The sequence below is a fragment of the Anas platyrhynchos genome, chromosome 5, assembly GCF_047663525.1.
Source record: "Anas platyrhynchos isolate ZD024472 breed Pekin duck chromosome 5, IASCAAS_PekinDuck_T2T, whole genome shotgun sequence".
Taxonomy (NCBI): domain Eukaryota; kingdom Metazoa; phylum Chordata; class Aves; order Anseriformes; family Anatidae; genus Anas; species Anas platyrhynchos.
This window is the reverse complement of record NC_092591.1, coordinates 5900697-5917596: the sequence shown is the minus strand read 5'-3', so window position 1 is coordinate 5917596 and position 16900 is coordinate 5900697. Positions and strand designations below refer to the sequence as shown.

The following is a 16900-nucleotide window of genomic DNA, read 5'->3' as shown; positions in this document are numbered from 1 at the left end:
TGTTTATGCTGATTTTCGCGGTGCTGCTGAGAAGAAGGGGGAGGAGGGAGAAGCTCCTTGCAGGGGAGGTGTTAGAGCTGCTGACCAGGGGATGCTGCTGGCACTTGGTAACCGCAGCTGCAAGGGTCAGGCTCTGGTGATTTGGAGGAGGAGAGGGGTTGGGGTTTGGTGAGTCTGGGTGTTTCTGAAGCTGGTGGAGCTTCAGTATCTCCGTGGTGGTGGCTGACCCCTTCCATCCACAATAAACAGGGTTTTATGTGCAGCTCTGCGTGCCTCAGGGGACATCCTGGGGCCCCTCTGAAAGCCTAATCCAGCTCCTAATCCAGTGTGCCCCCAGTTTTGCAGGCTGGCACAGTAGGGAGGGACTCTCCGCTGTCCCCCTGGCTGGGCTGGGGGACAGAGGCTGTGCACAGCTCCTCCGTCAGCTGGGGTTTGCAGTTCAGAGAGCTGCAGCTTCCCTGCAAACAGCTGGATACAGGTCAGGGGGGCAGCCCCCTCTCCTGCTGCTCCGCGAGCATCTTTGTCATCCCTCCGTGTTTGCGCAGACGTTTGACCACATGATGGCCTGGAGACGTGGCGGGCACGTTTGGGGCATGCTTTTACAGCTGATTTATCTAGCGCTGTGAACCCAAGCGTGCAAGTCTAGTAAGGAAACAGCCTGAACTTTCACAACGTGCTGGGGAGCCCACTGCAGGAGCTGCGGTGCAATTAGGTATGCTAATACTGCTGTTCCTAGCGATAATGAATTGATGACATTAATAGGCTGAATAAGAAATGTGATTATTGCTTTTTGGTGTGTTTTCCTGCCAGGCTCTCAGAGCACACAGTGTCGTGCTGTGCATCTCTTAGCTCTTTCAAAGGTGGGTGAGCTCCGGTCTTTTCTCTCCTCCCGTCCCAGATTTCTCCTCTTGCAGGACTTGCCCAGGCCCTGCCCAAACACTCCAAGCTGCAGGGCTGGGTGAATTTCTCTTGCACACCCCTGCTGCAGTGTCAGACATTGGGTCTCAGCTGACCTCTGGCACCATGACATGTCCTAATTTGTCCGTCCTGGGATTTTGAGATTTCAGGGCCCAGTAAAATTTGCAGGGATATGTACGCTTATCAACAGACAGGCTTTCCTGAAAAATCCCTCATGCTGCCTTACAAAGCTTAGTGCAGCTACACACAGTATGAGTCCAGTCTCCCTTGATCATATTCATGGGTTTTGGCCTAACTTTTGCCTTTCTTTTACTTTCTGTCCTTATTTCAACTGATGCTAGCAGAGGCTTGTTCCCATGAGGTGGTCAGAGAAAATCCCGTGTGCATGACTCTCTCCCTGTGTCACAGTGTGTCCATGTTTCCTACCTATGTTCCCGTAGGTCAGCAGGAACTGGCAGGAACATTTCTCTCAGGACAGATGCTAATTACTGTGTGGTGGTGCATAAGGACCACACTTACAGTATGTGCTTTTCTCCCTCACGATGCTCTGGTGCTAAAACCAAGGAGAACAGAAAGCCTATCAAGATGATTATTGCTAAAACTTTTTTTTTTTTTTTTTAACAGGTTTAAAGGTAGGGGGAGATGGGCTCAAGGTATGAAAATGTGGATGGTCTTGGGGTCTGGCTTACATCACCTTCCTGTCATGGGTTATTTGCTGTACAGGTCACTGTGTCTGGGTGCTGGTTAAATTTTTATGTTGAGGGAAGGTCATGGGTCTCTCCAGACTTGGGGAAGGGGAGCTTGTCCCTCATTTGGAGAATTCACAGGAATTCACATGAAGCCCTTCAGCTGTTTTTCGGGGTCATTAGAGGTGAACTGGGGCCTGGTGGAACCGCAGCATCCCCACTGTGTGCCGCCTGGCTCCGTCAGCCTGAAGCTCCATCAGCTGGCAGAAAAATGTCAAGGCAGAGCACATCCGAGGGGGCAGCGACTGCCTTCGTAGCACTGAATTGAAATCTTGGCAGAGCTTTTCAACAGGGGCATCAAATACGTGCCCTACGCCAGCTTCGATTCACCCGCCAGGCATTTGGCATGGACCAGGCTCAGCCGGAGCGATGAGAACAGAGGGAGGTGCTGCAGTGCCACTCAGTGGAAGTGCGGCAGAACGATGCCACCCGAAGCAAGAACAGAATCATCATTAAGAGAATTACCTTAATTGTAGGTATCTATCATTAAGTGAAGACTAACGAGATGAGACTGTTTAGATAAAAGACAGAAGACAAAAACTTCAGTGTTTCGTGTTACCTCCTTGCTACCTGTCACCTTGTGAGTGCTGTGCCCCTGCCACACATTGTCATTAAGACAAAATGGTTTCAGTGAGGTTCACAGAGTCCAGGTGGGGTCTCACTGACCCCCCTATGGCCATGCCAAGTCCCACCTGAGCTCTGGTAAGTGCAAGCCCAGCACTTCTGGAGATTCATAGGAATGCGATGGATTAGATTAAGCTGTTCGACACGCTTGGCTGTGCTTTGGACACCCAATTTCAGATCGTTCTGTGGCCCTTGACCAGCTCATAGCCAGGTATATGAAATTTAAAAATAGCCAGCTGTCAGCTTCGTGTGTAAGCATGAACTATCTCACCATGTGATACTGTGATTCCTTCAAGGCAGCAAGTGGACGTGATGTTTGCGCAGTGATATCTCAGTGCCTCTGCTTAACAGCTGTTGCCATCCAGTGGCAATAACAAAAACGGGCAGTGGCTGCCTGCCTCCATTTTACGCGGTTTGAAATAGAGGATGGAGCTATTCCCGTGCCGTTAGCTGCTAGTCAGCCTCACTCACTTTTGCCATGGTCAGAAAGGCTGCAATCCTTGCTGCAACACAGGCTTTGCTTTGGCCAGAGCTGTGCAATTGCTGCCTATGTTAGCATTACCAATTCCCCCGCCTCCTGCAGAGCAAAGAGGGGAAGGCAGAGATACAGCAAGACATTTGCTGCTCAGCTCTCATTGCCCCCGCATCTCCTCCCAGAGGTGGACACAGCCTGTACCCAGCAGGGCTTGGAGCCCGTTTGGTTGTGGTTCTCTAGGAAGGAGGTTTCCAGCTCAGCTTCTTTTTTTGTGTTTGTGTTTGTTTTGGTTGGGTGGGTGGGTGGTGTTTTTTTGTGTTGTTGTTTTGTTTTGTTTTTAAATATTCAGCCACAAAGAAGTAAGACCAAATGTATTTGTGCATTCCAGCAGCCAAAGCAAGAGATGCGGATTTTTAGGTTTGTTCTAAGAAAAGCAATAGGTTTTCACAAACTTTGGAAAATATCATGACTGATTGGTACGGCCTACACAATGCTGTGCCATTGTGTAGCTCAGGTGATGCCCAGGCTGGGCTTTCACATGGTCTGGGCGTGTGGGGAACTTCAGAAAAGACCTGCTCTCCTGGGAGCGCATCTCTTCTGAAGCAGAAGATGCTTCTTGCATCTCTTGCAAGAAGCCTGAGAGAAGTCTGGACCAAGACAGACAGAGAAGAAACATTTTGGCTGGGTGCTTTTGTGCCTTCTCTTGCTGTCCTGTCAGACTCTCCGTGCCAGCTCGGGGTGGCCTGGCTTACTGCAGACTGGTGACCAACAGCCTGGGGGCTTTGTCCCAGTCAGAGATCTCCCTGGGGCTGGGACATTGCGTCTCTCTCCAGCCTCTGCTTCAATGACAGTGTTAGCAGATTCCTTCTGCTTGGTCAGTTTAATGGAACATGCAGCAGCTTGTTGCCCTTCTGATCAAATGTCTGAGCCCAGGTTTAAAATAAAATAAAATATGGGAATTCATAGTAAAGGTCGCAGAAATTTGCCAGTGTATAAATGAGCATAATTTGACCGTGCATAGGAACATGTTTGCAACCTGCCGTATGCTTAGATTTACCATTTTATAAATTAAATTTTTGTTGCACTTCAGCTCTTCTGTGGTCAGCCAGGACTACTGACGTGAAACTCGCTGTGGACATCTCTTGAGATGCTTGGGCTCACAAAACCTGCAGGGGATACATCGGGCCTCTCCGACAGCCATGCACAGGTTTGCCTGAGGTGCAAACAAAGAGCCTGACACTGCACGGGTCTGTTGGAAATGTGGTAGCCCTGGGAGTTGTTCTTCTAAACCGGTCAGTTGCTTCTGAATGACCAGGAGCAGAGCCAGAGTTGTGTGAACGTGTGTGGTGTTGAACACCCACTGGTCTCCAAATTTGCCCCAAGCCCCTCTTCTGTGCAGTCTCAGTGGAGGCTTGTGGTGCAAGTCAGTGGCCACACACAGAAGCTGCCTGTGGTTTTGGGTGATATATTTAGTTGCAAAACGCTAATGAAATACATCTACAGCGTCACTTGTGCCTGCTGTTATCACTTCAGAGCTAAATCGTACCTCTAGTGTGACCACATTCACCTTCTGGCTTGCAGGGGGGATATCATAATGCTCTGAGTTTATTTTCCTTTTATATTTCTTGGCAATTCAGTGTAGGAGAAGGGAACCCCTGGCCTGGAGCTGCACAGTCATGCTGTCACTCACACACTAGATGGCACAACGGGCAGGGCCAGGCTCCAGGCAGGTCCCCAGCCAGGAAATACAGTCAGATAAAATTCAGCATTTTAAATGCACACCCGTTTTGTGCCTCCTTTTGTGGCTGCTCTGGCTCCAAACACCCATGAGGGACACCAAGGCTGATGGCCACCTGTGGCTGGTGGCCTCCAGGCAGTGTCACAAGCCACAGTCAGAACCACTTCTGGCTTTGGGGTGGCACAAATGCCCTTGGTCAAAGAACTCGTTCCCATCCTCTTTGGTGCCTCCTGTGTCACCCTGTGTTGCCCAGAGCTATCACAATGGACATGCACAAAGCAATGTGGGCTTTTTCCCTCTGCGTCCACCTCTGCTTGCTGCAGCAGAGAAGCACAACAACACGATTTTACACAGTGTCTCAAGGAGATTGTTTTCCAGCAGGGATCTGGGAGAGACCTTAAGTTATTCTGAATGGGTTTTGTTCATCAAAACATAGCCTGCACCATGTTAGCGCATCCCTGCTGTTGGGGGAGTCGCTGGTGAGGCATTTTTCTGTGGGAAGGGGATGTTGGGCAGGGTAATTTAGTGAGACGAGGCTCATTTCTCATCTGCGTGTTTTCACCAGGCTGTCTCTGCAATCAGCAGCAAGCCAGGCCACGGCTTAAGCATACGGTAATGTTAGTTTAATATTTGAGTGCCATCTGCTGTAAGTGCCTCCACACTCCGGCCCATCTGTTTTGCCTGTTTCAGTTTGCTTTTTATGGGGCTGCGATAGCTTTGCAGCCTTTGAAAAGTCCCTGCTTGGAAAAGGCGTGGTGGGGAGGGACGTCGGGCCTGGCGCCGGAGCCTTTTCACACCTAAAACCTGCCAGGAGAGGTGAACGCTTTGATCAAGGCCTGGCCTTGCCTCACAGTTGTGGAGCACACCGATGAACCTCTACACACTCGCTTCCCACATGAAACAATTTAGGTGGGAAGGGACCTGTGGGGGTAATGCAGAGCAGATGAATCTGGGGGGGGACTGGCATTTTACAAATGGGTTTTGAGACTTTTGGCTATGCTCTTTCCCAAGACCCATGAGCAGATATTGAGTGAAAGAGGTCCTGCAGACATGGACCCCACAGCCCTCTCAGTTCGCAAACCTCCTCTTCTCCTCTTACTTTGCAGTTGCAGCTCAGTGAAACATCTAAATAAAGAGGGTCTTGCAGGAAGAAATGACACCTGCATTGCTAAACCCTTTGCTGGGGCCACACCTGGAGCCCTGGCAGTCAGTCTGCTGGCCAGGCCAATTTTTTTCCTTCCATAGCTCTGCCTGACTGGCCTGATGTGAAGTCAGAGATGAATTTAAGACCAAGGCAGTGGGTAGGAGACAATGCAGTTAAGGTAAGCTCCAATCTTCTTTTGTCTCTCTGCTCTTCTTGGTCTTTGTGGCTTAGCTATCCACAGTTACGGTAAAAATGGCTAAAAATAACTAATAAACAGTAAGAGGATAGTTTTAAGTGAAAGTATCTTGGCATGCAGACCTGCAGCTGAGAGTAAGAGGTGATTTTCTTATTGAAAATTGTTTGATACCAGCAATCCGTGTGTTCTTAATATTTTGGGAAGTTTTGCAGTAGATTGGTAGACAGGGTGGTTTTGAGAACCAGTTGCTTTGCAGTTCTGCTTTTGGTTTAGTGGGTGACATTGGTGGCAGGGGGATGGTTGGACCAGATGATCCTGGAGGGCTTTTCCAACCTTAACGATTCTGGGATTCTGTGATGGTGTGCTGGGGCAGTAGCTGGGATCAGTAACCACCATGGGCAATGGTGTCTTCTTATGATCAGCACACTGCACGTACACCAAAACATGACCTTGATGTGACCTTCAGAAACATCTCAATAAGTCTCATATCCTTCAGGTCTCAGCCAGCGTTGTCCATAGCTTGAGCAGTTTGAACCATTGCACCTCTGGTACCTGTTCCCTGATTTTTCGCTGCGCTCTTGAAGATTGATCCCCATGTGTTGGTAAGGCCAAACTTGTAATGCCTGAGTGCCAAAGCATCTTAAACACAGTGGCTGCATACTCAGAGGTGCTTTTAAAATTCGATGTAGCTTAATGTAGGAAGATCATATATCTTCTCTCGGGACTGTCATCTTCTCTACTGCCTGTGCGTGAGCTAAGTACAGAGCTATAAAAATTTATAGACCTTATCCTTCCGTTCTCATATATCTTCCCTTTTAGAGCAAAGGACTGCCTCTGAAGAGTCATCAAAAGTCAGAGCACTCAAACGCAGGTATGCAGACCTCCCCGAAAGATATGGCACAGAACAGAGTTCGTAAATGTTTCTGTAAGGTCAAGATTATGAGATTACCTCCTGACCAGTAAAAAATAAAATTAAAAAGAGCTACTTGTGTGACTGTATGCAGGTGCCGAATGGTTACGTCAAATATTTCAGTATCAGAGACATGAATGGCAGAGTCTAAGCCCTCCATGCCCTCCCAAACTGAGCACCCAGGGATGGCTCAGACCTGCTCCTGGGAAAGGCTGCAAGGAAAAAACCGCCCTGCTCACAAGTGATTTTCTGTTCCTGTGGACAAGCCTCGACTGCAGAGTCGCTCATAGCTGAAGCAAATTTTATAAGCTAAAATCTTGACACCGTGTCCCTTTTGGAGTCTCTTGGCATCAGCAATGACTCAGCTTTTGGGCAAGGTGATTTTTTAAGGCCAAGTTGCTTGTTTGTTGTGGCTGTGACATTGATGATCTGATCGCAGTGACAGTTTTTCCCAGATGCCTCGGTGTAGCAAAGCTTTGCCTGGATATTCTGGGCAGATCTCAGAGAAATCTAGCACTTACTGATAGCTTTTCTGTGGCTATATATATGGCAAAGAAAAATACTTATATTGGTTGTAAAGGAAAAAAAAATATATATGTATAAAGAAGTTATACCACCTGCAAGGCTTTTTTTGTAAATGATGTTGAAGAGCTTTCTCCATAACAATTCATGCTTTTAGCTCTGACTGTGCTTAAGGGAGTTTATATACTATAACAGAAATTAGGAGAAGTAAAAAGCAAAATATACCATTTTGGTTTTATTAACACAGAATATTTTGCCTGTTCATATGATTTTATTATTATTATTATTATTTTTGACGTAGTGTTTTGCAGGAAATGTTTGGCGTAATTTGTTTTCTTATTTGCCAGAAATGCTGCTTCTGAACCTCTGCAATGATTTGAGAGCTGGGAATCATGGGTTTTCACCAGTTTTATTGATTAATTCTAATGAAGTGTTTAGACTCATTTCGGGTCAGATTTAAATTTAAGATTAAGGTCTGGTAGTAGAAAATACAACCCTAGTTCTCATGATGAGGTGAAATATCAGCCTGTTTCAGGCTTAATCCAGTAATTCTTCAGATGTAAGGCAGAATAAGGACTTCCCTGGATGTTGTTATTTGTCTGGCAGGTAGCATGAGGTTAAAATTGATGTGTTTGATTGCACTGAAGGTCTGGAAGGGGGTGCGTGATGGGAGCTCCCCTCCACTGGGAATAAAACCTGGAGGTGGGTATTGATTTTACCGGCACTTTTCCTTCGCTTCTGAGAGTGCATTGCTGACTGGGACATAATGGCCATATTGACTGAAAAGGGGATTTTATTTTCTGGGGAGGCTGCTGTGTTCGTATGAATTCAGAACCACATAGGAAATAAGAGATACGCAGTGATCCAGCAATTGAAAGGGCTTGATTTGTTCTCTGAAGACACAGCACCTGGTGTTTCTGTCATTTTGACTCTTAATCTTATCTTGATTTCCACTTTCTTTTGTTTAGTCCTCTGCAGTGATTTTTTTTTTCTAACTCTCTTGACCTTTACCCAACTCAGGTAATTTTGCCCACTGATTTTTTGCAGGTAGATATCACAGATTTCTTCTCTTTTCCGTCTGTCTCCGACAGCAGCTCAGTGGTTACTGGAGAACTGTAGCAGTGAGACGTCATTTTGGTGTTCTGCTTTCACAGCACTTCATTTGAGGAATACAAATAGGTATGGAAGAAATTACTGTTACAAGAGGACAGGTTGCTTTGGATGGCAGTAGTCACCTACCTGCACCACAGGTCTAGCCTGGCTGTGGTGGGGATGTTTGGTGATGTCAAGGTCACTGAAATCAGCTCTAGCAATGACAACAAAGGTTTGTCATTTTGGTAGCGATGACAAATTTTACAAGTGCCATGAGGCTGGGAGGGTTCTGCTCAGCATCACTGATGAAAACCAGGCATACCTGGATCCTCATGCTTCTGCAGCAGGCATTCCTCCATTCAAGAGGACTGAGCATTTGTCTCCTGCATATTCAGGGCTTAGCAGACACCAAACATTAACATTTTGCAAGCGACATCAGGTGGCAGTGAATATTGCATGAGGAAAACCCCTGGCAGTGGGATTGCTTTTTGCTTTCCCAGAAGCCTCCTTTTTTGGGTTTATTTTCCTTGCAATTGCAGCTTGACTCACAGCCCTTTGATATCACCTGCTCACAGTAACCCTTTCCCACCTGGTGCCACGTTATTTTATATGGCATCAGCAATCTCGTCCAAAAGTTTCAGCTGATGTTGGAGTTTCTTACACCACAGCTCCCCTTAGGAGGTAAGGTGGGCACTAATTAAGTTGACCCAGGTGCTGCCAGTCCTCCAGTACTCTCCTGTGGTTCCCCAACACCTCTGGAAAAGACGTGCCAGCTTTTTCACAGTTCATGTGGACACAATCCACAGCTCAGGTCATGAGAGTGCAAACTGCTGAGAGGTAACCTCAGGAGTCCTCTAGAGCTCGGGTAATTTGAGAGGAACAGAAAGGATACAGATAATCAGTCCTGCCTTTGCAAAAAGCTGTGTCTTAGAAAGGGAAGGCTTTCAAGGCAGCAAATTGAGCTTGCATTAGGGCTTTGACATCAGTCCATCCAAATTGCTGGGTAAAGTAGGTATCTCAGTAAAGACCACCCCCCTCCAAACTGGATCCTAAAGAATAATTTGTCAGGGAAACAGCTCTTGGCATTGCTACAGCACATCTGGCTAAATATAAACACTGCCGGGGCAGCACATTTCATATAAACGTGCAAAATGGAATATTTTAAAATTGCCTCTTATCTCCTGAACAGCAGGTGCATGAGACTGCAGAATTTAAAGGGAAAAAAAACCAACCGCAGGTTTCCGAGGTCTGACAGCACCCACAGCCTGGCTGGCATAAACCTCTGCCGTGTGCGAAGTTCCTTGGGATCCGCAGTGGTGTAAGATCAAAACCCAGCCTCTGACAGTCCCGGAGGCACTGTTTTCACAGTGTCTCATTTAGAAGCAGCCTAGGAGCTACACTCGCTCGGTGAGTGCTGTTGGCAGAGTCAGGCATAGCACAGACAGGGCTTTCTGCTCTCTCTTTTAGAGAAATATAAAGTGCTCCTTACAGAGGCAGGGGGGAATTACTGCATACGTCCTAATGAAATGCTGTCAACATCCACAAAACAAAGTCTGTACCTGGGCAACCAGCAAGGAGCGGGGTATAAGAGCTTATAGAAAAGCCAGCAGAGATTAATAGCCAGGATTTCTGAGGGTCACTTTGCCAGCTAATATATCATAGAGACAACAGCAGCTAATGCTTACTCACTTAGGCTGAGTGAGGCACCTTTTCTGGAGCACGGAATTAACTTCCTAAATCACAGAATCACAGATTTGTAGGGGTTGGAAGGGACCTCAAGAGATCATCAGGTCAAAACCCCCATGCCAAAGCTGGTTCCCTAGAGAAAAAAGGGGAGAGAACAGGCTGCATCCATGGCTTGTCTCAGATGGCTGCGCTGGAGCTTTGCTGCTGCTGCTGAAACAGCAGGCCCGTGCATAACCTTAGCTGAAAGCACAAGGTTTACAGCTCCAGCCAGGGAGTTGTAAAGCGTGGGATTTAATAAAAGCCGTAGTAGCAATTGTGCCTTCTGAAATGAGCCCTCACCTATACGGTTTATTTGCACAGGCAGTTACGGCGGCTGGATGTGATGTGCTGACTGTGCTGCCTGGTGCTCTCAGACGCGGTAATTGCACACACAGCCCAGGTCAGAAGTTGTGTGGGCAATTATGGTCAGCATTCAGAGAAACAGCCCTAATTCCTCACGGGGAAAGGGTCTGAGTGGAGCAATTTTGGCAGACTGAGAGATGGCTCCGTCCTGGTGACAGCGCTGGTGGGTTTTATCCATATTCAGGGCCTTGCTTGTTTCAGTGCTGGTTGGCAGTGAAACAACGTAAATTTCCAGACAAAGCAAGAAAGGAGATGATATTGTCTTTATTTTACAGATGGGATGCTGAAACACGTGCACACCCATCTTACAGCCCCTTTGCCTAGGAAAGCTGGTTAGGAAGGGCTTGTGAATGACTAATTTATCATATGATTAATGGGTTCATTGAGTGTGGTGAATTGATTTCAGTGCAATAACACCACGAATACAAAACAGAACTGGGAAACAACCCCTCTTTTTCCCAAATCCTGCTTTGTGAGCTCATCCTTATTGCTTGGTCACTGACCCTTACATCCGCTGGATGTCTGTAAAAAAAAATCAGCAGGTTTCACCATCAGTCAAAGTGGCAGTGACCATGCATCAAGCAGAATGGTGAGCTGCACACCACTTCTATCCTATGGACGATTTCCATATATATAGGTGTATTTCCATATATCTGTGGCAATGTGCTTGCCACTTGTAGATCTTGCTCCTCCAGCAGAGGTGAAGGGGAGATTATGCTGGAATGCAGTTAAATAGAGAAAAAGAGCCAAAGAACCAATCCTCCTAAGTGCCCTGGCGGCTTTGACACGTGCTTAATGGCGCTGAATTATTCATGGAGCTGGCTGGCCAAGCTGACATTGCAAAGGGAAATAAATGAGGGTGCTGGAGAGAAAATGCCAAACGACATGTCAGCCAAACGGCCGAGTGTCACGGACTTCATGGAGGGTCTGGTGTGGGATCCCACCCCTTCTGTGCCGGTTGCTGCCTGGTGCAAGCCCTTTGTAGGGCACTGTGAGCATTTTGGCCATGCGTTCAGGTGTGATTTTGGTGATGCTCATGGGACTGGGTTAGCTCTCCTTGTGGTGGGATGATTTTCCTTGAAGGGAGGTGTTGCAATGGGCTGGCCCCATTGATGGGGCATCTGCAATGCAGCAAGTAAAGCCTGAAGTCAAAGATTAACTCCTGTCTGCTGCATCTCTCTGAAGAACTTGTCATCTCCCCTTATTCCCTTTTTAAAAAGTCGCTTTCTGCTGTTCCTGCCCCACTGGGTAAACATCAGTCACCCGTTGTGCAGTGTCACTGCTCCTGCTGGAGGTGAGAGCCCCTTCGTGTTTTTTACACGAAGGAGTGCCTGGGATGAGCAGTCGCCGCCCAGCACATGATAGATGGCTGAATGATCAGTGGGATAATCTTGGGCTCACAAACCTGCCTACGTGGTGGTTTGAGCCCTGCCTGCAGAGCAGGACTGTTCCCTGGCACCCCTCTGTCTCCTACGACAGAAATGTTGCCTCAAACACCACACAAATGGCTCTGCTACATATGGCTGAGCTCTCCTGGGTACTCTGCAAGAAAATATTCAGAGAACTTGGCTTCAGCTTCTGTTGTTGTTGCTCTGATCTGGAAATGCTGGCAACTGAGATTTGGTGCCCCGAGTCAGGATTTATTCAGATGCTGGCTTTGCTTTTGCTCCGTGGGCAAGGGTGGAGTTAAATCTGCAGTTACTATTCATGGGTCTGAATCAGACGGGTACATTCACTATACCTACAGGTATAATTTGATACCGAAGCCTTCCCATCTCCTTTTGCCTGCTCTGTGCCCGCTCAGTGGGAGGGTTCCTGGTGCTGTCCCCAAGTGTGAGCTCTGTGCCTCTGTTAGGCCTCCAGAGCATCTTGTGGGTGCTGTGACTTGCCAGAGCTGGAAGAGTCCCAATATTCAGTGATCCCCCATTGGTATTCTCCCCTCCTCAGGAACAGACCCTAAGAAATGCGGAGAGTTCATCTCTGTTAGCCAATTGCTCCCCGCTGAAGTGCAATGAGATTTGAAGAATTGAATCAATGGAGAAGATTCTGCCGCACACTTTGGTTTTCTGGTTTGTTTTTTTTCTTCTTTTTTACAAGGTTTAGCTGTGGTAGTTGGATTCTTCCCAGAAAGGGGAGAACGCAACATGCTCTCAGCGGCATAATCCTGTGGGATTTTGCTCTTGCTGACAGAGCTGAAGAATCCATAAAATGCTGAGGTAACCCCCGTGCTTCCTTTCAGCGCATTTCTAAATGAGAATAGGAAGGAAAGGGAGGTAACTATTTACTAGAACTGTGGATTGGACAGCGCCCATGTTTGGATACATGTTTGGATAACCTGCATTGCAAGAGAAGTCAGGGGAGCAGCAGGTGACTTTGAAAGGCTGTCAGGCTGTCGTGCTAGGCACGTTTGTTAGCACATACAGATTGCTCCCTGACTTCTCGAGGAAATAGCAAGCCCTGCGCTTATTGTTTTCAGACCTTATTTCAGTGGTAGTGTCTGGAGGCCTGGTCACAATCAGGATCTTTGTTTGGCCAAAATACATGAAAACCCTTTTGGCCCATTTCTTGTTGGCGATGCGAGCAGGGGATGTTATCTGCAACCCTTGCACAGCTGCCTGGCTGCTGTGCAGTAATCGGGGCTGCCTTTACTCCTCAGGTCCCTCAGCAGCCTGATCTGAGGATGCTCAGCTTCTCCTTATACCTGCATTTGGTGTCAGATCCACCTCATGCAGCAGGATGGGGTGGTTTTGGTAGGAGATGAAGCACAGCCAGCCCTTCAGCTGTACATTAGAGGAATGGAAATACATAAGGGCTGGCGGACCAAATGGTCTGCTTTAATTATTCATCGTTAGAAGCAGCTATTATTAAAGATATACCCTTCTTGGTCTGAAGTAATAACTGCTAGGCTGTTTCTTTCCTCGATTGCTACCGCCTGCCATCCTGCTGCACTCACTTTTGAAGCAGGCCAGGTCAAAGGCCTCCTCCATCAGGTCCAGCTCCAACCCATTGCCACCCACAGCAACCCCAGCCCTCCTGGAGCACCCCTTAGACCTGCTCTTCACAGTAATTCATGAGGGGCAGCCAGTGCTTTGCTCCTCGTGCTGGTCCCAAATGGGTGCTGGGCTTCCCTTGCTGCGTGCTGTCGATTCCCCCTGAGCCTGACTCAGCTGCTGAGTACCCAGGGGAAAAGTTCCTGTGGCGGTGCCAGCACGCTCACTGCCATCCCCTTTCCTCTCTGAGAGGCACAGGCATTGTTTACTCTTCTTTTTAATAACACAGATGGGTTTAATAGTTCTCTGCCTTCGCCCCCAGTTCCTTCTCCTTGTCTGTAGCCTGTTTAATGCTTCCTTCTAAGTGATGGCTTTGTCACTTAATCTCATTAAAACTTCTCTTCATTGAACCCCGTGAGCTGCTTATCAGACCGTAAGCCTAATCGCCCATTTGTAATTAATTTGTTCTGTGCCTCCTACAATTCGGCACCGTTAGGTAATGGCATCAGCCTCAAGGTCACGGATACGCGGTGCAAGGCTGCAGCGCTACCTGCCCCGCAAGCCTCCCTCCTCCTGCCTCCTCCCTGTGCCTCACTGCTTTATTTCACTGACAGCTTTCTCCTTTTCCCTCAGCCAGTTTTTGCTGCATTTTGGCTGCCTCCTGTCCGGCTTGTGCTGCTGTGTGACTCTGCAAATCGATCTCCTGCACTGCCTAGAGGCAAACGCTTTCCTGATATCCTCTGGACTCACCCGCGCCGTTTTCCCTCTTGCCTTCCAGTTGGTTCCTGTGTAGTCCAAGAATTTGGGTGCACTGTTCTTCCTTTGCTGAGTTACAGGTTGTAAAACTTTAAGTGCTTCATAATTTGATGGCTGTATTTAAAAATACAAACAAATCCTGGATCCCCAGGATGGCACAGTCTGCTACCACCAGCCCGTTCCTCTTGGTGGGATGCAGAAGGAAACCAGGCACCAACTGGAGTGAAAACCAACCCCGTGATGCTCCCTGCATGTTGATCCTGCTGCTATGCTGGGACTCGGCACCACCACAAAGTTTGTCTCCAGCTTGTGCATAAAGGAGTTTTGGGGCCCTGCCCTGACTGGGTCTGCTGGCTTGAGATAAATTTCAAGGTTAGGAAAGGCAAGAATGATACCTTGGGTGACGTTGCAGTTTTCTCATTGGGAATTGCTGATACAGGGTTATCTTGGACCTTTGTGGGCTCTTGAAATAGGGTCAGTCCTGCGCGAAGCTGAAGCACTTCATTTTCCACAACAGATTTAACTTCATCTCATCTATTTCCCTGTTCGGATGTAGAATCTAGCATACTTGAGTTGGTTTGGCTCATTTCTTCAATTTTGCTGCTTTTCCCCTGAAAACCACCTACTGAACTTAAGTAATAGACCTACCCAGAGCTGTCATTAGATCAGAGGTATCAGTGCTCAATACAGTATTGATCGCAGTGTTCACAAATTCAGCGTTCAGGCAGCTCCACTGAGCAGCTCCAAACCCATATAGTTGAGTCTGCAACTATAGATTTGTAATTTGTAGTTTTTGTAAGTCCACTTAATTTATTATTATTATTATTATTATTATTATTATTATTATTATTATTATTATTATTATTATTATTATTATTATTATTATTATTATTATTAGGCTTGATATTCAAGAAAGAAAAAAAAAATGGTGAGAAATTCTGCTGCCTCTTGGGAGAAGGCAACCAGCCATAAAATGGATATATTTTTGGGCAGGGGGGAGTTGATGCAGGAAGGACATTTTGCATTTGCTCCTGTAATGGCTGCACACATATCAGCTCTGCTGCCTCGCTGGGAGCCGGTGAGGCGCCCGGGCACATCGAGCTCCGTCGCTCGAGAGGGCGCAGCGTTTTGGGCAGGAGGCAGCTCTTACCCGAGGAGGTGCGGTAATTGCTCCCAGTGCAGCGCTCCTGGCTCAGCAGCACGATGCAGCGTGCTCGCAGGCTGCTAGTCACGGCGTGTTTGAATGAAGTTACACCTCGAGATGCTAGTTAAGGGCAGGGAAACTTTGTGTTTGTGGTTGTAGTCACATAAAGTCACGCTGTTGCACGGAGAGGCTGTGGCTGCCCCATCCCTGGAGGCGTTCAAGGCCAGGTTGGACGGGGCCCTGGGCAACCTGATCTGGTGGGAGGCATCCCTGCCCACAGCAGGGAGTTGGAACTGGATGATCTTTAAGGTCCCTTCCAACCCAAGCCGTAATTCTGTGATTTTATGATAAGTTTCTGCTTGGGGGTCACATCGATAAGACTGAGTGACTTGAGGAGACTCACTCCTGAGGTCTGAACCAGGTTTGGATCAGCAGATAAGTTGTGTTTCCTAAACTGTGCTCATTTCCCAGACCATCCTCATTTCAGTCTCTCTCTGCAGTACAGTTCTTCAAACCATGCCGAAAACATCTTTTTAATCCATTTACATAACTCCCTTTGTGCGCTGCGCTGCCTTTCTCTGTGCTCACACAATCATTACACCGATGCGATCAACAAAAGACCACAAATCATTTTATTCGGCGCATTCGCCGTTTCCTCTGAGAATGAGCCAAAGTTCGGTCTCGTTCAGCTGTAATGTGCTTGGACCCCGCAAGCACCATTGCAGCACTGACTATCAGCTATCTGAAGGGGCTTTTTTTTTTTTTAATTTCGATTTTGTTTTATTTTTAATGATCCATTTGTCTCTTCAGGCTCGGGAGCAGGCGGCGAACTAGCTGCGATTTGCAGCCGCAGGCTGCCCGCTCCCTCCTCTGCTTCCATGGAAACACGTGTTGGATGAGGCGAAATCAGGCACAGGCTTAGAGCAGATGATTTCCAAAATAGTTGCTTTTCCTTGCAAGGAGTCATGCACCTCCTGTTTGTGCAAAAATTTGGGTGAGGAGAAAACCTGGTTAAAGGGAGAACTTTGCAAGGTGCCCGGCTGCTGTTGCCGCAGGGCTTGGAGCATCCTCCCTGAGCCCCTTTGCTGCTCAGGACCCGATGCACGAGGGGTTTGGAGCTGCTGTCCTTATGGCCAGGGCATATGGGGTTGGGAGGGTTCAGCTTTGATGTAATCCCTTCGCTTTTCCTTCATCTCCTCCCTGGGGAGGTGGAAATCATCCTCTGCTCTGCACTCCGGCACCCCGAAGCTACCCAATTTGCTCCCTGCATCCCCTGGGCAGCCTCTCCCCTCCTGGGTCACGGTGAAAAACAGATTATTTGCAGTTTGAGGGCAAAACAAGGGAGGGGTGAGGAAAGGGCAGGGGCTTACACAAGGCTGCATGGCACAGGCTGTGCCCGAGACAGCTTTTACAGGTGGCTGGTGTGTTTTGCAGGAGAAGCGATTCAGAAAAAAAATAAGCTTTGGGGAGAAAAAGGGCCTTAAGCTGCAGCTGCCAGGGCTTGGGTAAGCGTGGGCACAGCTCCATGGGGACTGATCCTGCTGTGGGACCCCAGGT

The 16900-nt window shown here is 47.9% G+C and overlaps 1 protein-coding gene and 1 long non-coding RNA gene across 4 annotated transcripts in view; both read left to right on the top strand.

Moving 5' to 3' along the window:
- Positions 1 to 16900, top strand: part of RTN1 (reticulon 1) — a 98936-nt gene that overhangs the window by 56828 nt on the left and 25208 nt on the right. The window lies entirely within an intron of this gene.
- Positions 14 to 14988, top strand: LOC140002565 (uncharacterized). Its single transcript, XR_011809420.1, has 3 exons — positions 14 to 6443; positions 6661 to 6712; positions 8321 to 14988. It is a non-coding gene; the product is annotated as an uncharacterized lncRNA (long non-coding RNA).